Below are 9,187 nucleotides of genomic sequence, written 5' to 3' on the forward strand. Positions count from 1 at the left end.
AAGTCTCAATACCAAATAATTTGGCATTCAGCTTCATGATTGCACCAAGGAACTTGGCAGCTTGCTCTTCAGTGACATCCTCATTCTCTTGAGAAGAGGAATACTCATCAGAGCTCATGAAGGGCATAAGGAGGTTCAATGAAATCTCTATGGTCTCTAGATGAGCCTCAGATTCCTTTGGTTCCTCAGAGGGAAACTCCTTATTGATCACTGGACGTCCCAGGAGGTCTTCCTCACTAGGATTCACGTCCTCCTCTCCCTCTTTGGGTTCGGCCATTTTGGTAAGATCAATGGCCTTGCACTCTCTCTTTGGATTTTCTTCTGTATTGCTTGGGAGAGTACTGGGAGGGATTTCAGTGATCTTTTTACTCAGCTGGCCCACTTGTGCTTCCAAATTTCTAATGGAAGACCTTGTTTCATTCATGAAACTTACAGTGGCCTTGGATAGATCAGAGACTAAGTTTGCTAAATTAGAGGTATTTTGTTCAGAGTTCTCTGTCTGTTGCTGAGTGGATGATGGAAAAGGCTTGCTGTTGCTAAACCTGTATCTTCCACCATTATTAAAGTCTTGTTGAGGCTTTTGTTGATCCTTCCATGAGAGGTTTGGATGATTTCTCCACGATGGATTATAGGTGTTTCCATAAGGTTCACCTAAGTAATTCACCTCTGCTATTGCAGGGTTTTCAGGATCATAAGCTTCTTCTTCATAAGAAGCCTCTTGAGTACTGTTGGATGCAGCTTGCACTCCATTCAGACTCTGAGAAATCATATTGACTTGCTGAGTCAATATTTTGTTCTGAGCCAATATGGCATTCAGAGTATCAATTTCAAGAACTCCCTTCTTCATAGGCGTCCCATTACTCACAGGATTCCTCTCAGAAGTGTACATGAACTGGTTATTAGCAACCATGTCAATGAGTTCTTGAGCTTCTGCAGGTGTTTTCTTTAGGTGAATGGATCCACCTGCAGAAGTATCCAATGACATCTTTGATAGCTCAGATAAACCATCATAGAATATATCCAGGATGGTCCATTCTGAAAGCATATCAGAAGGACACTTTTTTGGTCAACTGCTTGTATCTTTCCCAAGCTTCATAGAGGGATTCACCTTCCTTCTGTCTGAAGGTCTAAACATCCACTCTAAGCTTGCTCAGCTTTTGAGGAGGAAAGAACTTGGCTAAGAAAGCCGTGACCAGCTTATCCCAAGAGTTCAGGCTGTCTTTGGATTGAGAGTCCAACCACACTCTAGCTCTGTCTCTTACAGCAAAAGAGAAAAGCATGAGCCAGTAGACTTCAGGATCTACTCCATTAGTCTTAACAGTATCACAGATCTGCAAGAATTCAGTTAAGAACTGAAAAGGATCTTCAGATGGAAGTCCATGAAACTTGCAGTTCTGCTGCATCAAAATTGTTAGTAGAAGAAGAAAAGGAATAGGGGTGAAGAAGAATGAAGAATCCAAACACAAAGGTGATGATAGGAGCAGAGATGTGAGATGAAGAGAAGTGTTAGTAGATGAATAAATAAATAGAAGGGGATGAGAGGAGGAGAGAATTTTCGAAAATAATTTTTGAAAAAGAGTTAGTGATTTTCGAAAATTGTTTTTGAAAAAGGTTAGTAATTTTCGAAAATAAAAATCAAAAATTAAAATAATTAGTTAAAAAGAAATTTTGAAAAAGGGGGAGGATATTTTCGAAAATGAGAGAGAGAGAGTTAGTTAGGTGGTTTTGAAAAAGATAAGAAACAAACAAAAAGTTAGTTAGTTAGTTGAAACAAATTTTGAAAATCAATTTTTGAAAAGATAAGAAGATAAGAAGTTAGAAAAGATATTTTGAAATCAAATTTTTGAAAAAGATAAGATAAGAAGATATTTTTGAAAAGATATGATTTGAAATTAGTTTTGAAAAAGATTTGATTTTTAAAATCACAATTAATGACTTGATTCACAAGAAATCACAAACTATGATTCTAGAACTTAAAGTTTGAATCTTTCTTAACAAGCAAGTAACAAACTTGAAATTTTTGAATCAAAACATTAATTGATGATGTTATTTTCAAAAAGTATGTGATAAAGATAAGAAAAATATTTTTGAAAAATATTTTTAGAAATTTCGAAAATAACTAAGAAAAATGAAAAAGATTTGATTTTTGAAAAAGATTTTGAAAAAGATAAGATTTTCAAATTGAAAATTTGATTTGACTCATAGAAACAACTAGATTTTAAAAATTTTTGAAAAAGTCAAATCTAATTTTTGAATTTATGAGAGAGAAAAAGGGAAAGATATATTTTTTTTATTTTTTGAAATTTTTAATAATGAGAGAGAAAAACATGAAAAATGATGCAATGCATGAAAGTTATGGATCAAAACAATGAATGCATGCAAGAATGCTATGAATGTCAAGATGAACACAAAGAACACTATGAAGAACATGATGAACATCAAGAACATATTTTTGAAAAATTTTTAATGCAAAGAAAACATGCAGGACACCAAACTTAGAAATCTTTAATGCTTAGGTACTAAAAATTCAAGAATGCATATGAAAAACAAGAAAAGACACAAAACATGCAAATGCAAAGATCAAACAAGAAGACTTACCAAGAACAACTTGAAGATCATGAAGAATACTATGAATGCATGAATTTTTCAAAAAAATGCAAGATGAACATGCAATTGACACCAAACTTATAACATGACTCAAGACTCAAACAAGAAACACAAAAATATTTTGATTTTTATGATTTTATGAATTTTTTTGTATTTTCTTTTAAATTTTTTCGAAAATCATTTTGAAAGAGAAAAATAAGGATTCCAAAATTTTTAATATGCATTCCAGGAATCTTATGCTCTTTAGTCTAAAGCTCCAATCAAAGCGTCAGGCATGGCTTAATAGCCAGCCAAGCTTTAGTAAAAATATGAGTGTAATTCATTCAATTTTAAGCCAAAACCTCAGTCTAAAGGAATTTAGACATGGCTTTACAGCCAGCCAGGCTTTAGCATGCTTCATGAAACACTAGAATTCATTCTTAAAAATTCTGAAGGAAAATATATTTTTGAAAACATTTTTATTTTAAAAATTTTTTTCGAAAACAAAGGAGAAATTTTTGAAAGAATTTTGAAAACTTGTTTAAAATAAAACAAAAAGAAAATTACCTAATCTGAGCAACAAGATGAACCGTCAGTTGTCCAAACTCGAACAATCCCCGGCAACGGCGCCAAAAACTTGGTGCACGAAATTGTGATCTCTGGTAATGGCTCCAAAGGCTTGGTGCTCTAATCTCAATTCATAATTTGTCACAAATTCGATACAACTAACCAGCAAGTACACTGGGTCGTCCAAGTAATAAACCTTACATGAGTAAGGGTCGATCCCACGGAGATTGTTGGTATGAAGCAAGCTATGGTCACCTTGTAAATCTCAGTCAGGCGGATATAAAATAGTTATGAAGTTTTCGAAAATAGATAATATAATAAGGATAGAAATACTTATGTAAATCATTGGCGAGAATTTCATATAAGCGCATAGAGATGCTTTCGTTCCTCTGAACCTCTGCTTTCCTGCTATCTTCATCCAATCAGTCTTACTCCTTTCTATGGCTGGCTTTTTGTAAGGATGTCACCGATGCCAATGGCTACTTTCAATCCTCTCGGGAAAATGGTACAAATGCTCTATCACAACACGGCTAATCGTCTGGAGGCATCACCCTTGTCGATGGCTGCATCCTATTCCTCTCTGTGAAAATGGTCCGATGCGCTGTCACTGCATGGCTAATCAAATTGGAGGTTCTCACTCATACTGGAATAGGATTTACTATCCTTTTGCGTCTGTCACTATGCCCAGCACTTGCGAGTTTGAAGTTCGTCACAGTCATTCAATCCCAGAGTCCTACTCGGAATACCACGGACAAGGTTTAGACTTTCCGGACTCTCATGAATATCGCCATCAATCTAGCTTATACCACGAAGATTCTGATTAAGAGATCCAAGAGATGTTCATTCAATCTAATGTAGAACAGAAGTGGTTGTCAGGCCCGCGTTCATAGGGAATGATGATGATTGTCACGTTCATCACATTCAGGTTAAAGTGCGAATGAATATCTTAGAAGCGAAATAAGATGAATTGAATAGAAAATAGTAGTACTTTGCATTAATCTTTGAGGAACAGCAGAGCTCCACACCTTAATCTATGGAGTGTAGAAACTCTACCGTTGAAAATACATAAGTGATAATGGAGTTCATTGGTCTCGGCCCCAGAGGGGAACCGGAGTAACCAAGACTACGAATACAATGATAAAAAGTTCTATTTATAATAAACTAGTCACTAGGGTTTACAGAAGTAAGTAATTGATGCATAAATCCACTTCCGGGACCCACTTGGTGTGTTCTTGGGCTGAGCTTGAAGTCTACACGTGGAGAGGTCATTCTTGGAGTTGAACGCCAGTTTTTGTGCCAGTTTGGGCGTTGAACTCCACTTTGCAACTTGTTTCTGGCGCTGGATGCCAGAATTGGGCAAAGAGCTGACGTTGAACGCCAGTTTTCGTCGTCTAAACTCGGGCAAAGTATGGACTATTATATATTGCTGGAAAACCCTGGATGTCTAATTTCCAACGCAATTGGAATAGCGCCATTTTGAGTTCTGTAGCTCCAGAAAATCCATTTTGAGTGCAGGGAGGTCAGAATCCAACAGCATCAGCAGTCCTTCTTCAACCTCTGAATCTAATTTTTGCTCAAGTCCCTCAATTTCAGCCAGAAAATACCTGAAATCACAGAAAAACACACAAACTCATAGTAAACTCCAGAAATGTGAATTTAACATAAAAACTAATGAAAACATCCCTAAAAGTAACTAGATCCTACTAAAAACATACTAAAAACAATGCCAAAAAGCGTATAAATTATCCGCTCATCACAACACCAAACTTAAATTGTTGCTTGTCCCCAATCAACTGAAAATCAAATAGGATAAAAAGAAGAGAATATACTATAAATTCCAAACTATCAATGAAACATAGCTTCAATCATATGAGCGGGACTTATAGCTTTTTGCCTCGTGAATAGTTTTGGCATCTCACTTTATCCATTGAGGTTCAGAATGATTGGCATCTATAGGAACTCAGAGTTCAGATAGTGTTATTGATTCTCCTAGTTCAGTATGATGATTCTTGAACACAGCTTCTTTATGAGTCTTGGCCGTGGCCCTAAGCACTTTGTTTTCCAGTATTACCACCGGATACATAAATGCCACAGACACATAATTGGGTGAACCTTTTTAGATTGTGACTCAGCTTTGCTAAAGTCCCCAATTAGAGGTGTCCAGGGTTCTTAAGCACACTCTTCTTTTGCTTTGGACCTTGACTTTAACCGCTCAGTCTCAAGTTTTCACTTGACACCTACACGCCACAAGCACATGGTTAGGGACAGCTTGGTTTAGCCGCTTAGGCCAGGATTTTATTCCTTTATGCCCTGCTATCCACTGATGCTCAAAGCCTTGGGATCCTTTTTATTTACCCTTGCATTTTCGTTTTAAGGGTTACTGGCTTTTTGCTCTTGCCTCTTGGTTTTAAGAGCTTTTGGCTTTTTCTGCTTGCTTTTTCTTTTTCTATTTTTTTTTTGCCTATTTTTTTTTCTGCAAGCTTTGTTCTTTACTGCTTTTTCTTGCTTCAAGAATCATTTTTATGATTTTTCAGATTATCAAATAACATGTCTCTTTGTCATCATTCTTTCAAGAGCCAACATATTTAACATTCTTAAACAACAACTTCAAAAGACATATGCACTGTTCAAGCATTCATTCAGAAAACAAGAAGCATTGTCACCACATCAAAATAATTAAACTAAGTTCAAGGATAAATTTGAAACTCATGTACTTCTTGTTCTTTTGAATTAAAACATTTTTCATTTAAGAGAGGTGATGGATTCATAGGACATTCATAACTTTAAGACATAGTTACTAACTACTACTGATCATGTAATGAAGACACAAACATAGATAAGCACATAACATAGAAAACGAAAAACAGAAGAAATAAGAACAAGGAATGAATCCACCTTAGTGATGGTGGCGTTTCCTTCTTGAGGAACCAATGATGTCCTTGAGCTCTTCTATGTCTCTTCCTTGTCTTTGTTGCTCTTCCCTCATTGCTTTTTGATCTTCTCTAATTTCATAAAGGATGATGGAGTGCTCTTGATGTTCCACCCTTAATTGTCCCATGTTGGAACTTAATTCTCCTAGGGAGGTGTTGATTTGCTCCCAATAGTTTTGTGGAGGAAAGTGCATTTGAGGCATCTCCGGGTTCTCATGGTGATGAGCTTCATACGCCTCTTGAGCTCCATGAATGGGCTCTCGGGGATCACCTTCTTCTTGGCCACAACATCATAGAAGTGGTTTTGATGGGCTTTCGAGATGAACCTTTCCATCTCCCATGACTCGGAGGTGGAAGCTTTTGTCTTCCCTTTCCCTTTTCTAGAGGATTCTCTGGTCTTGGGTGCCATCAATGGTAATGGAAACACAAAAAGCTTATACTTTTACCACAACAAACTTAGAATATTGCTCACCCTCGAGCAAGAAAAGAAAGAATTAGATGAAGAAGAAGAAGAAAATATGGAGAAGAGGGGGGAGGTGTGTTTCGGCCAAGAAGGGAAAGAGAGGGTTGTGTTGTGTGAAAATGAAGAAGAATGGAAGGCTTTATATAGGGAAGGGAGGGGGTTAAGGTTCGGCCATATGGGTGGGTTTGGGTGGGAAATTGATTTTGAATTTTGAAGGTAGGTGGAGTTTATTGGGTAGGTTTATGGGGAAGAGTGGGTGGATGTGAGTGGTGAAGGGTTAATAGGGAAGAGGGATGGAGGTGATAGGTGAAGGGTTTTGGGGAAGAGTGTTTATTGGGAATAGAGGATGATTGAGAAGAGAGAAGAGAGTGAGTGGAGGTAGGTGGGGATCCTGTGGGGTCCACAGATCCTGAGATGATCCTGTGGGGTCCACAGATCCTGAGGTGTTCAAGGATTTACAACCTTGCACCAAATTAGGCATGTAAAATGCCCTTGCACACAACTCTGGGCGTTCAGCGCCAGGTTGGTGCCCATTTTGGGCGTTCAACGCCCATTTGTTGCCCATTTCTTGCGTTGAACGCCAGAACCATGCTTGTTCTGGGCGTTCAGCGCCAGCTCTTCTCCAGGGTGCAATTCTGGCGTTCAGCGCCCAGATGCTGCCCATTTTGGGCGTTCAGCGCCCAGATACTGCCCATTTTGCGCGTTCAGCGCCAGAACCATGCTCTGTTCTGGCGTTGAACGCCAGACAGGTGCTTCCTCCAGGGTGTGATTTTTTTTCCGCTGTTTTTTATTCTGTTTCTAAATTTTTCATTTATTTTGTGACTCCACATGATCATGAACCTAAGAAAACATGAAAAACGAAAATAAAATTAGATAAATAAATATTGGGTTGCCTCCCAACAAGCGCTTCTTTAATGTCAATAGCTTGACAGTGGGCTCTCATGGAGCCTCACAGATGTGCAGAGCTTTGTTGAGACCTCCCAACACCAAACTTAGAGTTTGGATATGGGGGTTTGACACCAAACTTATAATTTGGTTGTGGCCTCCCAACACCAAACTTAGAGTTTGAATGTGGGGGCTTTGGTTGACTCTGCTTTGAGAGAAGCTTTTTCTGCTTCCTCTCCATGGATGCAGAGAGAGATCCTTGAGTTGTAAACACAAGGTTGTCCTTATTTAATTGAAGGATCAATTCTCCTCTGTCCACATCAATCACAGCTCTTGCTGTGGCTAGGAAAGGCCTTCCTAGGATGATGGATTCATCCTCTTCCTTTCCAGTGTCTAGGACTATGAAATCAGCAGGGATGTAAAGGCCTTCAACCTTTACTAACACGTCCTCTACTTGTCCATAAGCTTGTTTTCTTGAATTGTCTGCCATCTCTAATGAGATTTTAGCAGCTTGCACCCCATAGATTCCCAGTTTCTCTATTACAGAGAGGGGCATGAGGTTTATCCTTGAACCAAGGTCACACAGAGCCTTTTCAAAGAGCATGGTGCCTATGGTACAAGGTATTATGAACTTTCCAGGATCCTGTTTCTTCTGAGGCAATGTCAGTTGATCCAGATCACTCAGTTCATTGGTGAACAAGGGAGGTTCATCTTCCCAAGTCTCAATACCAAATAATTTGGCATTCAGCTTCATGATTGCACCAAGGAACTTGGCAGCTTGCTCTTCAGTGACATCCTCATTCTCTTGAGAAGAGGAATACTCATCAGAGCTCATGAAGGGCATAAGGAGCTTCAATGGAATCTCTATGGTCTCTAGATGAGCCTCAGATTCCTTTGGTTCCTCAGAGGGAAACTCCTTATTGATCACTGGACGTCCCAGGAGGTCTTCCTCACTGGGATTCACGTCCTCCTCTCCCTCTTTGGGTTCGGCCATTTTGGTAAGATCAATGGCCTTGCACTCTCTCTTTGGATTTTCTTCTGTATTGCTTGGGAGAGTACTGGGAGGGATTTCAGTGATCTTTTTACTCAGCTGGCCCACTTGTGCTTCCAAATTTCTAATGGAAGACCTTGTTTCATTCATGAAACTTACAGTGGCCTTGGATAGATCAGAGACTAAGTTTGCTAAATTAGAGGTATTTTGTTCAGAGTTCTCTGTCTGTTGCTGAGTGGATGATGGAAAAGGCTTGCTGTTGCTAAACCTGTATCTTCCACCATTATTAAAGTCTTGTTGAGGCTTTTGTTGATCCTTCCATGAGAGGTTTGGATGATTTCTCCACGATGGATTATAGGTGTTTCCATAAGGTTCACCTAAGTAATTCACCTCTGCTATTGCAGGGTTTTCAAGATCATAAGCTTCTTCTTCATAAGAAGCCTCTTGAGTACTGTTGGATGCAGCTTGCACTCCATTCAGACTCTGAGAAATCATATTGACTTGCTGAGTCAATATTTTGTTCTGAGCCAATATGGCATTCAGAGTATCAATTTCAAGAACTCCCTTCTTCATAGGCGTCCCATTACTCACAGGATTCCTCTCAGAAGTGTACATGAACTGGTTTTTAGCAACCATGTCAATGAGTTCTTGAGCTTCTGCAGGTGTTTTCTTTAGGTGAATGGATCCACCTGCAAAAGTATCCAATGACATCTTTGATAGCTCAGATAAACCATCATAGAATATATCCAGGATGGTCCATTCTGA

At 38.7% G+C, this 9,187-nt stretch overlaps 1 non-coding gene across 1 annotated transcript; it reads left to right on the forward strand.

The window, feature by feature from the left end:
- Positions 1-1,039: 1,039 nt before the first annotated feature.
- On the forward strand, positions 1,040-1,148 carry LOC148579925 (small nucleolar RNA R71). Its single transcript, XR_015895593.1, has one exon. It is a non-coding gene; the product is annotated as a small nucleolar RNA R71 (small nucleolar RNA).
- The last annotated feature ends 8,039 nt before the right edge of the window (positions 1,149-9,187 follow it).

Source organism: Arachis ipaensis, chromosome B10 (genome assembly GCF_059453495.1).
Source record: "Arachis ipaensis isolate K30076 ecotype BB chromosome B10, ASM5945349v1, whole genome shotgun sequence".
NCBI classification, from domain to species: Eukaryota; Viridiplantae; Streptophyta; class Magnoliopsida; order Fabales; family Fabaceae; genus Arachis; species Arachis ipaensis.